The sequence below is a fragment of the Cyrtonyx montezumae genome, unplaced genomic scaffold (assembly GCF_038088225.1).
Source record: "Cyrtonyx montezumae isolate F1298 unplaced genomic scaffold, pur_monq_1.0 scaffold_29, whole genome shotgun sequence".
In the NCBI taxonomy this organism is placed as follows: domain Eukaryota; kingdom Metazoa; phylum Chordata; class Aves; order Galliformes; family Odontophoridae; genus Cyrtonyx; species Cyrtonyx montezumae.
In genome coordinates, this window is record NW_027072033.1 from 12157491 (window position 1) to 12173198 (window position 15708).

The 15708-nt window shown below is 41.6% G+C and overlaps 1 protein-coding gene across 1 annotated transcript in view; it reads left to right on the forward strand.

Moving 5' to 3' along the window:
• Positions 1 to 9518: 9518 nt before the first annotated feature.
• Positions 9519 to 15708, forward strand: part of ZNF462 (zinc finger protein 462) — a 60445-nt gene continuing 54255 nt past the window's right edge. The window contains exon 1 of the mRNA XM_065740562.1: positions 9519 to 10248. The gene's annotated coding sequence lies outside the window, so the exon portion shown is untranslated. The remainder of the gene's footprint in view (positions 10249 to 15708) is intronic.

Genomic DNA, 15708 nt, shown 5'->3' on the forward strand with positions numbered 1-15708 from the left:
GACACATATTACCTGAGAACATCTGAGCAGTGAGTTCCTTTGTACAGGTGAATTTAACAGAACAAGAAAAAAATAAGTTCCAAGGTTTCTGCAACTAGATTTTTGCAACTGGGGCTGTGAGTCAGGCAAGAAGATTAGCCTAAGGTCTTTTCTACATGAAAAATTGAATGGTTGTGTTGAAATTATGATACAGCTATAGTTTGGCTGGTCATTTTCCCAGTCTAAATAAATCCTTAGAAAGGCAAAGAAATAATTATGAGAAAGATACAAGTTTGGCTGGGCTAATCAGTCAGTCAATGGACTATGGTTGTCTTGGAGTTAGTTAGTCCAAAGATGGCTTTCAGTCGTACTTGTTGGGATAGACCAAGGAAAACAACTTGTGACAGATGGACATGTTAGTGAGGAAACGAGTCCATCTGGCCTGTGAACGCTGAGACAAGAACTGTACATTTCACAGGAATGGAAGTGGACATCTATGACTCATACTTCCTCTGCCTGTGTTCTTAAGTACTCATGCCCGAGGGACAAGGAACAAATGAAGAGTTTAACTTAAGGAAAGAAGAGGATGTCTGAATGAAGCTGTAGAATACTAAAGCATTGTGAATCAACATTTGATCACAGCAACTACATAATTCATGTAAAAAAACTGGTTAACGTCAGCCCCATAATCTAGGGAGTTTTTAAGACTGAATTTGAGAAAGACATTTAGACCTCTACACCTCCTCACCAGCACGCCACACCTCAGTTTTGATGCCATGACATTACATAGCAGCTTGATTTTTTCACTGAAGGTACTGAAATCTGTGATGAACAGGCTATAAAGGCAATTAATCATGCAGTATATTAATCTCAGGAACAAGTAAGTAGGTAGGCAAACTAATTAATTTATTGGAGTCCCTATGTTTTTTCCAGTATGCCTTGAGATCTTGTATAGGCAATTCCCACCTGCAGCTTGGAAGTTGTCAAGAGGGAAAATAGATATCATCACAGTCCTGGACTTTCTCACCTGGAGGGCACAAGAAGCACTTTGAAATTAAGGAATAAAAACTTCAGAGTGTTCCTGCTGAAATGATCAAAAGAGAAACAGTTCAAAATGTGGGGCAAGCTCTGAAGCTGATGATTAAGTTAGAAGGTGAAGAATGACAGTTTAAGAACAGATTGAGTGAGTGAGAAGGTACAAACTTCTTGGAGCTATTACTCTAGGCTCTCTGCAGACACAGAGGAGGTACCTGGATTGGCTGGTGTTTGAGTTACATTTATCAGAATTACCTCTCCAAAGACTAGAAACACATTATGCAACATGCAGACTTGGACCTTGGAGTACAACTGGTCATCCAGGAGAAGCTTCCACAAGAGACAGCACCTGCAGCAAAAAACACCACCAGAGAACAGCACAGACAAGCAGCCACAATAATGATAAGCCAGTCTAGAGTCAGGGAGCAAATTTCAATGCAAATTAGACTGAAGTGGATCTAACTAACTGCAGCACAGACCAGATTATGACCCCTACATACATAATCCACCTACTTTTCTTTTTGAAGTGCTTCAAACATTGTGTTAACCTCCACTTTTTAATAAATATATATATATAATTTCTCTTTATTTTCCTCAAAGTTATTAATTTCTCTGTGTCTGTTTTGCAAATATTTTACTTGATTACCTTTGCTACAACCGTTGCTTTGCTTTATTTCCTGATATCCACAATTTCCACTTCAACTGTTCTCATATACTACTGCTAAACATCAGCCTGCCATTCCAGCTTTATCTTGGTGTTTTCCTAAATCTCTGGTCACTACTTAAGATCATGTCAAATTCAAACTTCTATGTTTTTTTTCTTTCCCTATCCAGCTCCTCTTTTTTGCCCTTCCCTCCTTTTTCCTTCCCCCCTGCTCTCTTCCTCCTTCCCCTTTTCTCTTCCCCTTCTTCTCTAAAAATAACTTTGCTTTTTTTTTGGCACTTGTATGCTTTCTCCCTACCCCTTCTTTATTTTTAAGGACCAGACACTGCTGAACTATTACTCTTCCTTTCTGTTTGCAGTACATTACCAGGAGGATCGGGTAAGTGGAACTAGATCCTGTTGAACTAAGCGCTATATGTATGTCATAACAACCTCTTCTACTTGCCTACTTTAACCCAGAGCATTCTCCCTTCACATATTCTTTTGTTTTCTCTCCCAAGGCTTTCACTGTGATACACGTTCCACAATAAATTTTCTATCTAGTGAAGTATGTTTGTGTATGTAAAGATTTCATGACCCAGACCAAAATCACACTAATGTAATATAACTAATATATCTGTTGCATCTCTACTCAATCATATCACTTTTCATTATGCCAACTCCATGGCAAGTTTTGAAGCCTGGCATGTTTTACTATTAAAATAGTAAGTACTAGCTTGAGTGCAGTAATATCTTTTGTAAGTCTACAGAAAAGAGTACCACTTGCAGTTCTCAGATTTTCAGATACATTAGTTCATTACTGAGGAAATAACGGCTTTTTTCCTTACCATCTTCTTTTGAAATAATTCAAATATTTTTATTGGCCATGTGGCATTTACACAGAGACTGAAGACAGAATGGGTTGTCAAAATGTTTTTGTAATTATAAGTGGGGATTTTTTTTTCCAAGCATACTGGTACTATTTATGGGTTACCTTTTGTCTTCTTCTTCTTCATCTTCTTCTTCATTTTTTTTTTTTTTTTTTTGTGTGTGTGTGTCTTATCTTCTCCCAGTTAGCAGGTTCCACCCAGTTGCCTTGTAGGCTGAAATGTAGACTGGGTTTCCACAAAGGTGCTTGAAAATTCTGATACTGAAATGGAGATGTCTGAAAGGAATAAAAATATAACCAGCCATTTCCACAATTGAATGGGCAGACTTGGGACAAATTGGAATGGCTGTAAGTTATGAAATATGTTTTGAAGTCTACACAGTAGCACATCTTCCTACATATGCAGTTAACTTTCTTGATAAAATGACTGCCCACTACTGACTAGATCATTACTCAGCATACAACATTGTAAACATGGATTTGCATTACAAATGGAGTCTCTTCAATTCTAAAGAACACTACAGCTAGCTGTAAAAAATAAAATGGGAAAAAATGTCTACTTCATGAATGAACCATTTTATTACAAGTGCAATATTCTCAAAAAAGAAAGGCTTCCTGGAAATATAGTATGTTGAATTCAAAGAGAAAGTCAGTAAATTGCTTAGATTTTAGGAAGTTGAGATGGGCATTAGGGAACTAGATAGCTCTAGAAAGTTGAAAGGAGTAGACGAAAATAAATGTGACTATCAAAAAATAATTATCATTTTATGAAACATCAATGTATCACAGTGGAAGTATAAATGGAGATAAAAACTTAATTTAAATAAATTACACGTATAGGTACAGGAGAAGTACCTAAAATAATTGGTAAAGATTATTAATTAACTTAGTTTCAACAACAAACCAGGCAGAGGGTTTGAATTAGTATCCACTGAAGTCAAAAAAGCCAACCAAAATCAGTTGAGGATTTGGTTGAGTTGTGGCATGGAAAAAAAAAAAGTGCCATAAACACACAGAAGTAGAACAAATCCAATCTTTGAACAAACAGAAACAGAAAGCAGATGGTTGAGGAAGACCTTCATCTTCTCTAAGTCCCAAACTTAAGATTATGAGAAAAGTCTTCAACTGTTTTTATTGAAACATTTCCAAATTAACAATATAACAATGACAAGCTCTCAAATAGGAAGGGTGTGCCCAACACAAATGCTGTATTTAGTAGAATAAGATAGAGCGTTGGTATGTACTTCAGCAGTGTTCAGTTTTCTGCAGAGCTTACAGGGAAAATGAATTGGAATTGACCCATATGTACAACTGAGACTTCAGCAAAATCTGAGGGAGAAACAACTTCATTAAAAAAATAAACTGTAAACTGAAGTAGTTCAAAAGCAGGAGATAAAATGCATTGTTTCCTTTCTATACCTTCAGAAGCATGCAAGATGGGAAATCATCTATGCCTGAAATGCTTCCATGAGAAATAGTGGGTTTGCGTCAAAAAATGAAATGGGCTAAATTTGTAATGCATCAGTAAAATGTCATCAAACTGCATATCCCAGACAGATTATTCAGTGCTACCAAGCACTTCCCTACAAAGCAAGATATAGCCTTGCTCAATTTTATAGTGGGTCTACAAAAATTAGATATCGGAAATACTGTCTAGGAAGTGGAACTTTAATCTACCACAAGCTATATATTAGACAGGTTGAATAGGACATATGGAATAAAAATTACTTGACTGGCACTTGAGAGCTCAAGTTTTAAATATACTGAAGTGCTAGAAAGAGAGATCAAGATGCAAGAGTTGCATTTAGATCTTAAAAAAAAAAGAGAAAAGAAAAATAAATGAAAAAAGAAAGTAATTTTTCAAGCATATGTAAGTAGGAATAGCTTTGTACTGAATTGCATACACCTAGTAAAACATGTAGGGAGTGCCCTGAAAAATGACCAGTAAACTTTGCAGAGACCTATTTATATCTGATGAACAAATTCAGGTCTATTTCACAAATCTCTCAGTCTCTATCTCTTCTGAAGACAAAAACTGTTTCTTTCCTGAAGCCTTCCCACCAGCAAGTGCAATATAATGTTTGGATATAATGTAGCTGTAGTAATCACCAGTCAGTTGTTGTCCAGAAGGTCTGATATGGTAAAGCGTCTGCAGTTTCAATCTCGTTGACTCCATCTACAATCATGCAGAAGTTGAATGAAATACAGCTGTATATCTTGAAGGACCAAATTTCATAAAATTTAATCAATATGAATGGATAAATATAAAATTACAAACGCAATAGCAAAGAATATTTTGTGTCTAAAGATTCCAAAAGTGCCAAGTGATATTAATTCACTTTCATGTGCACTTTTTATTATTATTATTTTTTTAAGTAAGAAATAAAATAGGTCAGAATCTGCCTTTAGTTTCTTAGAAAAGTTTTATCACTGTAACGATGGGGAAAATTACCCCAGATCAGTTCGTTGCCTGTTTTCTGGTGGTGTCTAGAACACACCTCTGATTCACTGCATTTTATTCTTCTTCTGCTAGATCAAGTTGATCATTTCAAAGAGAATACACACCATCAAATTATTTACTAAACACCTGGGGCCATTTGTGATTCATGTTTCATTTGCTAAGGATGTGCTTCGTTCAGTTCCAACCGTTAAGGAATTTTTTTTGTTAACTCCTATGAGGATTTCTGCTCCCTGCACTCTTCAGGCATGTTCTGAGGCTGGAGAAACAATGTTCCGTAGTTCTCAGCAAATTCACCTGGATGTTTACTTTAGCCATCCAAAACCAGAAGCCCATTGCTCTCGGGCCATGCCTAAATCAAAAGATTTTGAATCAAAACTGGTTCTCTTCGTAAAGCAACTTACTGGCACTTTGTCCTGGCGTAAAGTTGTTAAAAGAAGCTGACAGCAGACATAAAAAATGTCCATGGATTTACCTAAACATCCAAGAACTGAAGATTCTTTTTTTTTGAAGGAGCAAAAATGTCTGCTGTTGCAACCAACTCATCTGTTAAAATAATACTTCCCAAACCCTGTGATACAAGTTCTCACCAGCGCACTTCTCTGAAGTTTCCTGCCAACACAAAGATCTGTCTATCTACAGCTCTCCAGTGTGCACTGTTTTCTAAGTTGGCCCTGCAGGTAACGAAGTGATCTTATAATGGGCAGCTTTGGTCTTCGATATTTCAGTCTGAGATATGCCAAAAATGAAATGCTTCAAATTTTACTAGTAGACTGAAAGTTTTAGGTTTTAATAGAAGAATCTTCTGGTGGGTTCATGGTAGCTTGGATTTGGATTATTTGCCCATAAACCCCCTCAAGTGCACTGTCCTCTAAGAGACTGCTGGCTAAAAGAAAATTCACTGAGTAGATATATACTGTCTTTCATAGATTGAAGTAGGATTTCTCTGCTTCCAACCAAGCCATTTCTCCTCAAAGTTCTTCACAATAAGGAAACCCTTAGAGGTTAAAGAAGTAAGTGAGTTGCCAAGCTAAAGGTCAGAACAGCACATTTCTAATCTTCTTAGACAGGAAGCAAAATTCTCTCAACAGCTGCGGAACATAATATTCTAGAGAGAGTGATATTCAGTTCTCCAGTGAGCTGATACAATGCTCACTTCTTGCATAAGGACTGCTTTGCTCTGGTAGAGTAAAATAGCCATGAAGAAGTGAAGAATAAGTAGGAAGTTCACTCAAACTTGTTGCAGGAAAAGGAAGAAAATCTTCCAAATCTGGGAAGAAAGAAAACAGACGCTTTCAGTTCTGTGGGAGGACATGAACAACAGTGCCTCACTGTTGATTATGTATAAAGAAGTGTCCTTTCAGAGTCTTATTTTCCACATTGCTTTCCCGATCTCTCCTGCTCACTGGGGCTGTGTTCACTGTCCACCTACCCACCCTGAAGAACTAATTAGAGCCTATGGATACATGTGCATTGCAAAAAAAAAAAAAAAAGGGAAAAAAAGAAAAGCAGAAAGGCATCATCTAGAGGTCTGCTAGCTTGCTTGCCACTCTGCCATCCTTCCTGCTGCAGGGCAGCCCCAATGGGTTTCGATTGCTGTGGAAGTGAAATGAAGGTGTCAGCGACAACCTGTAACTGCTGCACACTAGCAAAGACCTGTCCTGAGGACGAAGCACTTGGACCCAAGTCGGTCAGATTTCCCGGGCAGGCATGTGCAGTTCGACAGGCTGGAAACCGCTTCGCCTCCTTTCCCAAACCACACGGTGTAACATCATCTATCAACCTTAGGTCGGGGGAGGTCAGAGGTATTTCACTGTTTTGTACTACTGCTGTTTCCCAGAACATGTCTTCCTGCGTCCTCAGACAACACGGCACTGGGACATCAAGGCGGGCAGAGGCCGACATCCTCTCTCGCCCCCCCGCCCCGCCCCGGGCTCCGTCCTGGCTTTCCCACCGCCTCCCGCAGCGAGCCACCGCCGCCTTTGTCCTCACCCTGATGTCCTCCAGCCCCGCACACCGGCACCGGCACAGAGGCGAACCGTCCACGCGCCCCTGAGCAGGACTTTTGGCTCGCAAAAAAAGGGACGAGCCGGTGGTCTGCCCAGCAGCTCAACCCCCGCCCCGCGAGGGTCCCGCGCCCCCGCACTTGCCCTCCCCACCGATCCATGACCCGGCGGTCGGTAGCCGCAAAACCCGAAAGTCCGTGGGCGCGGGGAGCATCCCTGCTCTTTTTTATTTTGGAGGGCTCTCCCAGTCTAACGTGTCCACCTCGGGCAGCGCTCAGAGCGCGGAGCGGGAAGAGGCAGAAAGTCGGCAGGAGGAAGTTATGGATCCGCAGACCCCTAGGGAGGAGCCCTCCGCCCCCAGCTCCCCGCCGCTGCCCTCCGGCACCGGGTTTCCTCGGGTCGCCGTGGCCTCCTCTCCAGCTCGCTCCCTCGTGGGTGGCCCCGGGTGGGCGCCCCGGCACCCGCCGTTGCCCGCAGAGCACGAAGCTCCCCGCGGGACCGGCGCGGCGGGGGACTAGCCACCGCCAAAGGAAGTGGGGAGAGCGCAGGGTATCGTTTCCAAGTTACCTCCGCGAAGACACATTTATTTTATTATTTTATTTTTATCTTTATTTTAGTTGACCATCTTCTATTTCACATTTCATTTTTTAAAATCTTTCTAAAATTTATTTTTTTCTCCCAGGTTTTGATGTCCACCGTTCCCAAAGATTCCTCATTTTGAAATGAGATTGTTTTTTCCCTGGAGGGTGGCTGGTCAGAAGGCAGGTGTTTTGGGGTTTGTGGCTGTGGGGTTGTTCTATTTCCTCATATATATATACATATATATATATATATATATAAAATTTAAAACGTAATGCTAGGAGACAAAGAGGTAAATTATCTGCCTCGGAGTTGATGGTACGTCAAAGATCGCAAAGCCCAGGCGCTTTCTTCCTGCGAAGACGATGATTTATAGAAAATTGCAGGCAGAACACATGCATATTCTGGCAGCCGTAAAGACAGTCCCTCCCTTTCCCTTAATGTTCTTTTATCAGCTTCTTAGGAGGTGTCCGCTTCATTTGTCTGCATGAAACCAGTAGTCTTGCTAGGAATCTCCAGTTCTGATGTTTTTTTCCCTTTTTTCCTTAAGAAGGATTCTCTAAATCCAGCAGTGCTTCTGCCCAGACATTATCCTTCCTCCCATTTCTCACAGCACTTGTTTGGGGCGAGGGGGGAGAGGGGGGGGAGCGGAAAGAGAAGAGGAGGAGGGAGAAGATCTTTCTCGTGTTTAGTGATTAACTTGCACGGCTCAAAGAAAGAGAAGGTTTAATGGGAGAGATCCTGCTTGTGTGCTTTGTGCTCACAGGAGTCTGGTGGATGGAAAGATCGGAGAGAGCATGAGTTTAATGTTTCACTAGTACCTGGGCGACCGATTTTTTTTTTTTTTTTAACTGCTATCGTTAGCTTTTCTGCAATTGGTCTTCAGCTGAGCTGGGAGAGTTCAGACAATGAAGTTCTAACATGCCTGACCTCTCTGAGAGCAAGTAAAATCTGGACTCCTTTAAGATGATCTCGCCTTCACCATTCTCATAAAACTTCCTCGGAGAAGGGGAGGGATTTCCCCCTTCATATGAACTGCAGCTCTGTGGTTCTAGTCTCTCTTCTACAGATGCAAATTGCAGTGCTTGAGGGCCCGAGAAATCCCAGTGATGTTCCAATACCAGCCATGCCCTTGCGCTCAAATTGATTTTGCCTCACTCCCGTGCATTGATTTTCTGAGTCTGCACATAACTCCTAATCCCCCAACCCCTCCACCCCCCTCTGTGCTAGGCATAACCCTAGAAAGAATCTGACCTGGTGTGGTAGAGCTTGGAGGTTGGGGGGGGGGGGAGGGGTGTCGCGCAAAAGAAGGAGCTAAGCACAATGCTTAATAGAACGAGGCTAAATATAAACGCAGACTACAGCAGCTTTGTCTTTGCTGGCTTGCCTTCATCACCAAGATACCTTCCTTTGTAAGCCTTGATCGTTTCTTTCCTCTGCTTTAAATAATCTGTCACAAAAGAGCAGACAACTAGGTGCTGGAAGGCACAGAAGTTATTTTAAGTGGGATTATTTATTTTACTTTGCAGCCAGAAACGTCTCACCAGTGTAGGAAGTGATTTTGGTGCTCGGTAGTACAAGCTCTCTTTTCTCCTAAAAGCTTGTGAAAAATAAAAAACCTGGAGATGACTGTCCTTATTTCCGGGAGTAGACTTCAAAATACGTGCCAGAAATGGACAATTCGAGTCTCCATTCTCCACATCAAATGGGAGCTGGAAGGGGGATTAAAAACCAACCACGTGGTAGATCTGGTTTTATACTTTGCAACCTCCAGCTCCATTTATGTTCTTTACTCTGCTCAGGGAAGATTAGTCTCTAGATGGATGTGTCTGAGGGATCACCTCAGGGGCAGATCTGCATGCAGAAACCGGTTTTTGCCATGGCTGGAAGAAAGCTATGACCCAGCAGAGCACTCCATCCCAGCGGCTCCCCCAGCATCGCAGGAACTGCTGAGTGCTCCTGGGCAGGAAGCTTTGTGAAGGCAACAGCTTGGAAGGGGAAGCTCTTCAGATCTTTCCCCCTCCTTCTACTCCTCCCTGGCCCGTGAGTGAATCAGTGTCCCAAACCTTAACTTTTTGTTACCACCTTCCTCCTCTTAATCTTCTTCATCTTCAACACCGCCTCCTCTATCACTACCATCTTCTTCTCCATCTGTCTGCCTCCTGGATCTCTCTTGTTTGCTTGCTCTCCCCCCTCCTCTTCCACCTCCCTCCTTCTCTTTCTTCTTGCCTTTTCCTCCTCTCTTCTCGTTTCTTTCTCCTTTTTCTCCTCTTCCTCTACACGTTGTTGTTGTTGTTAGAAAGGATTCTTGCACCCCCTGGTGCTCTTGCGTTTTGTGTGGTAGGAGAGGAGATTGTCTTCTTTCTCTCTCTCCCTCTGGTTGCTCATTATTCAGAGAGAGACACAGAGGGTGAGTGAGAGAGAGAGAGAGAGACGGATATCTCAGGTCATCTGCAGCTGCAGCAAACCAGTGAAGGAGAGAGAGAGAGGGAGAGAGGGGGGGAAAGCAGGGAAAGATGGCGATCCTCCATTGCTGAGACCTGGCAAGGAGCACATGAGACTCACAAAACAACTTCCACAACAATAACAAGAAGAAGAGCTAGGCAGAGAGGAAGAGGAGAGGAGACAGCAGCAAGAGCAGCAGTGCCGGGACGCTCCTGTAAGTTCTTGCAATTAAAACCCATCTCCGGTTTGGCATTGGAGAGATCATCTCTCATGTGTGTATCTGTATACCTCTTTTTGTTTGGTCTTCTCTCTCTTTCTTTCTCTCCACCACCTTTCTCTGAAACCCATTCATTCGGCCAACGGAGGAAGGAGGAGGAAAGAAAGGAAGAAAAAAAAAAAAAAAAAGGAGAGGGAGCGAGAGTGCGGGGTGTTTTGTTTGAGAGTAGTCTCTTGCATGGAGGAGGAGAAGAGGAGGAGGTGCTGGTGGTGGTGGTGGTGGTGGTGGTGGGAGGAGGAGGAAGGCGGTTAATTAATTTTTTGTTGTTGCATTAAAGGGGGGGGGGGGTATGGGGAGATAAGTGAGATATCAGCCGAGCTTTCGGGGTGGGGGGTACCCGTGTGGATATGTGTGTGTGTGCGCGATGTCTGGATGGTGCTGTGCATGTGGACTTGGATCAGAGACGGGAGAGACACGGAGGAGAGAAAAGCTCCGTGCTGGCACGACCCAGGCAATCGGGTGACCTCTTTCTTCCTTTCTTTCTCTCCCTCTCTTTCCCTCTCCCTCTTCCCGTTCCCTTGCTGCCCCCGTCTCGCCGCTGGTCCCTCACCGGCGGTGCTGCCCCGCCGCCGCGCTCCTGGAGTTGAGATGCGGGGGTCCCCGGTGGCGCGGGGCTGGGGGGCTACTGTGCCTGCAGGAGGCTGCTCGCAGGAGGACAGCGTTCGGCTGGAGAGCAGGAGCCATTACACACGCTTCTGTTCTCCTTTGAGAGAAAGAGAGCGAGAAGGGAAGAAAGGAATGGGAAGGAGCCCATTTCTCGCTCAGTTCTCCGACGTCCCTACCTTTAAACCAGGCACGGGAGAAGGAGCTTTCTCCCCTGCCCCTTTCTCCACCACCCGGAGCAGCTTTCTCCCTATCTCTCCCCGTCTTTCCCTTCCTTTATCTCCCTGTCCTCCATTTGCAAGCTGTCTGCTTTGGTTCCAGTCCAGGCTCCACAACACAAAGCTTCTCCTCGCTCTCGCTTACGTGCACACACACAGTCCACAGGCTCTTTATGTCTTCTGGAGTAACCTTCTTCCATTCTCCCCCCACCCCACCTCCCCCATCCCCCCCATCCTCCATCCTCCTGGCTTTGTGGTTTCTATTCTCCACGCAGTGAGATCCTCCTGGAGCTTCATGTGGTTGTGATCTGATAGGATTCCTCCCCCCGGCCTCCCCCCCCCCCCCCAACCCTCTTTTGGGGGAGAAAAGGGAAAAGTTTCGTTCGTTTTTCTGGTGTTTGGAAGTAGAAAGACCTTCAAGTTTGAGTGTTTTCTGCAGCTGCTTTTGTGTGTGTGTCTGTGGGGGTCTGTTTGTCTCATGAAGCTGCTTGCATGTCTAAGAGGAAGTGACTAGTTTGGCAGAGAGCTGTGATCTGAGTCAGGTAAGCCATGTCATGTTCTCTAGCTCCACCAGAAAATGGAGGAGAGAGAGAGTAGACAAAGCTGAGATGGGAACTGCTCCTAACATTGTGGATGCCTCTCCATGTTTTGAAGCTTTGCTGGCAGAAGCTGGCTTAATCATGATTTTTTCCCCTAGGGTTTCTTCAGTTTTTTCAATGTACAACATTGTGATGGTTCTCTCTGACTTCATGCTATCAGGAAATGAGGATTGGAGGAAATTGTTCAGATTCTACTTCACACAGGGAAACACATCTTTAGGCTTTTTTGCACTTAAGCTTTCATATGGAGGTCACCTTTCTAGACATTTTTCTTTGGTTAAAGACCACAGAATTAGGAGGTTGATCGGCTGACCAAAGGAATCATGTATATGTGCATATATTTGTAGATTTTTTGAAAGCCTTTGGAGGTAAGTGCACACAGCTTGAAGCTGCTCAGGTTCTTCCAGAGAATGTCATGAAATGTCATTTTTTTTTCTAGGTGATGCTGTTGATTCCTGATTTATGGGATTTTTAACTTCTGATTTTCAAGAGAATTCCTTCCTTTCGATGTATTTTAAATTAAGATGGAATATTTCTCCCCACTCAATAGGTTGCATTAAAATGATATTGGCAAGCTTTTAGTAGGTTCCTCAGAGCATCATAAAATACGTAATTTATCTTGGAAAATATGAAACAGTTTTCACAGCTGTCTTTTTTGATGTCTTAAAATCTTTTTTTTTTCCCCAAAACTATTATGGCAGCTTTTTCTTTCAAGTTTAATGTAATTATGGAAACCTAAGATCTTTAAAGAGGGATACCAACTGAAATGGAATTTGTCTGATTTTCTTAAGCCACCCATTTATCTGAAATCATTTTGAGTAGTCTCAGACCAGGCCTCACTCTCCACCAGCCTTGACTTGCACAGCAGCTGCATAGTAGATACAGTTCCATATAAAATTCAAACTAAAATGTTGAAATGCATGATGTGGATACCAGGATGAACTGTGCTGAGCTTGAAGGCACAGCTCTACAGAAGGGTAATTAATGTTCATTCATAGACCTTCCTGAAGCATTTAAGAAGGAATGTGCAACATATGGGAGGTACAAGTGACAAGACAGGAAATTGGTGAATCTGAATCAAAACATGCCCCAACATGGGCATCAAGAATAGAAAGATTTGGTAATTGTCATGAATGGAGTTGTAGATGGGATGCACATTCTGCAAGGTTATCATTTTTTTTTCTTTTCTGTGGAATAAATTCCTTAGTACATAATTTAATACAACTGGAAAGTATATGGCATTATCAACTGTGCATTGTGTTAATTCTGGTTGCTGATATGTCACCCAAATTACTGAGATATCATAATTTGCGTCCATCTTAAACACTTCTGAAACATTTCTGAACACTGAAGCAGACTGTGGAACATATTATTTCAGGTTTGCTTCACCTTCTACATTAACAAAGAAAGGGGGTGGGTCAACTTCTTTTTTTTTTTTCCTCCTTGAGATGATGTCCACTGATACATGTTACAGTTTCTGCACAGGTCTAAATCAGCACCCACTGAAGATAATGAGACAGTCCTCACTGTCCTCTGGTGGTTTGGTCAGATCCAAAGTATCCACCTCCTCTATTAGGGATTCAGTCTCCTTAGGTATCTGAGAGGTCCTCTCGTTTGTCTGCAGACACTGTTCTTGAATGTAGTAATACAAGAACAAGTTTGAGATTTAAGTCGGGGATCTTCATGGGAAAGGCATCTTTGGCTCTCCTGCAGTGGCAGGCACCCTGCAGGAAACCAAATGTCATTACAATGGTTTATGTTGGAGAGTGGCATTATTTCTGTAAGAGTTTTCTTTATTATGAGACTGAAATGTCATCAGAGAATAATGTTCTTGTTAAAGACAGTCCTTGTTGCAGTCTTCTCACACTGAAATGCACCTTGCTTATTAGAAGACCAGCTGAGTGACTTCTATTTTTTGAAACCAAATAAATATATATAGAGGAAGCAGCTCTAGAAAAATAATTTTAATTCATAGTGATGGATAGCATGTGTCCTGTCATAAGGCACAAATTTTCTTCATTCAGATAGTGGCTTTCTTTTGTTTTTGATTTATGAGCAATAAGCACCCAGAGCTTGTTTATGGTGCAGACTGTATCAGAAACTGCATTCTAAGGTTATTAAGTATGTAGACTTGCTTTTCTTAATTGCTTTTCTTAACCCCATTAGACATAACCTATGGACTACTGCTTTAAAAGTACTTAAACAATGAATCGATTTCCTTATACATTTTTATTAGGTTGATAATGAACTACATTCTGGAGAGAAACTTAAAATATCATATTTCTTTCTTTTTTTTTTTTAACTTTCCAATTTTCATTCCAAAAAGTATTCCAAACATTCTTGTGTTAAAACATGCTTTTAGTTTACCTACTGTATATGGTCAGGCAGTGAAAAATATGAATGCACAATAGGATGGTGGAGATGGAAAATACAACAACTGCAAGCACAATGTGGAAAACAAGCACAGAAACAAAAAAGATAGTTTAATCCAGCAAAGTTTATAACCATTTTTGGAGTACTGTGATTGACTTCTATGAAGACGTGAGTAATGAAAATATAGTTGATAAGTACTGAAGGAGAGCTATGTTCAGCATAGGTGTCTGCATATCTGGTAGATGTTACTCTGGGCCCCCAGGAATGGATGTTTAATTTTAGTCTTGGAAAGGAAATGGGAAGAACCAAAGTCTTATGATAGTATGAGTTACAGTTTAGGGAAAGTTACTTCAAAAAAAAAAAAAAAGACCAAAGATACCTCTTGAAATTTGGAATTCCCAGAACCAAGTGTGAAATAATTTTTCCTGTGTTTTTTCCAATAATTCCAAACAACATGTGGAAGTACAGTATAAGCTAAGATTGCTCCAATTTGTTGTAGTGCTTTCTCTGCATGTTGTTGTGGATAATTACCTAAATTGAGTAGAAGAACATTGCTTTGTAGTAGGAAATTGCAGAAAAGGAACTTGTATCCATGAAATTAGTGAAAAGCTATGTAGTATTAATTAATTAACATTGCCCTGTTATGAAGCTTTCACTAACTAAGCCTAGTGATAAAAGTCATAGAAAAATAATTATCCAAAACACCCATTGGGGTACTGAAGTGAGTGACTGGAAGAAGCACACTGGTGTAGGAAAGAGATATTCTTCTGACAGACCAGGAAAGATCGACAATGGAGACACATCTTTTGACTCTTTTCAGGTATAATACTTTCATATATTTTGCTATGTTTTTTGTGTACAGTAGTAGAAAATGATATAAGTATTGTTTTTGGTTTTTTTTTCTATTTTTTTACTCTTTTGTTTTGTGGATATTTCTCTATTTTGAACTGAAATCATGTACTCTGTGAACTTGTTACAAATGAAAAAGGTCACCTTCTGCTATTATCAGGACTGTATGATATCCTTAGAGGACATTAACAAGCATGAACTTCTTATTGGTAAAATGTCATAATTTCATCAACGTAAATGCTTGCTATCTTTTCAAACAGTTGATTCCTTCTAGAGGAGTAACTAATCGAGCAGTCCACCTGAAAGAGTTTAATGGAAATCCTTCTGGTAGCAGTCAAATATAACATGAACCAATAGGACAGTCACTGAAATGGGAACTGGGGAGGACTGCTACCTTACTCTACAAGGGGAGAGAGGAGAACAATAAGAATTAACGTTGCTTAAACATCTGCTAAACTGTGGATACTTAATTTTGGGAGAGGAACTCTACATTTTTAGTGAAAGAAGTACTGGAGAAGGTGGTGTTGGTGCAAATCTTCAGCTGCTGGCAGAGACACAGTTAACATTGTAAACGGTTGAACTTCAGCGTGGCACTTCTCCAAATGAGTTGACTGTTGAAAATAAAATGTTCCAGAAGAACTGGGAGAACAGGAAAGAAGTTAAAATAGCATGGCTTGTATGCCAGTGCTGAAAGAAGAAAAAAAGGGAGGAAGGGAGATAGCTCAACTTATGATAATTATCTTGTTAGCTTTAGT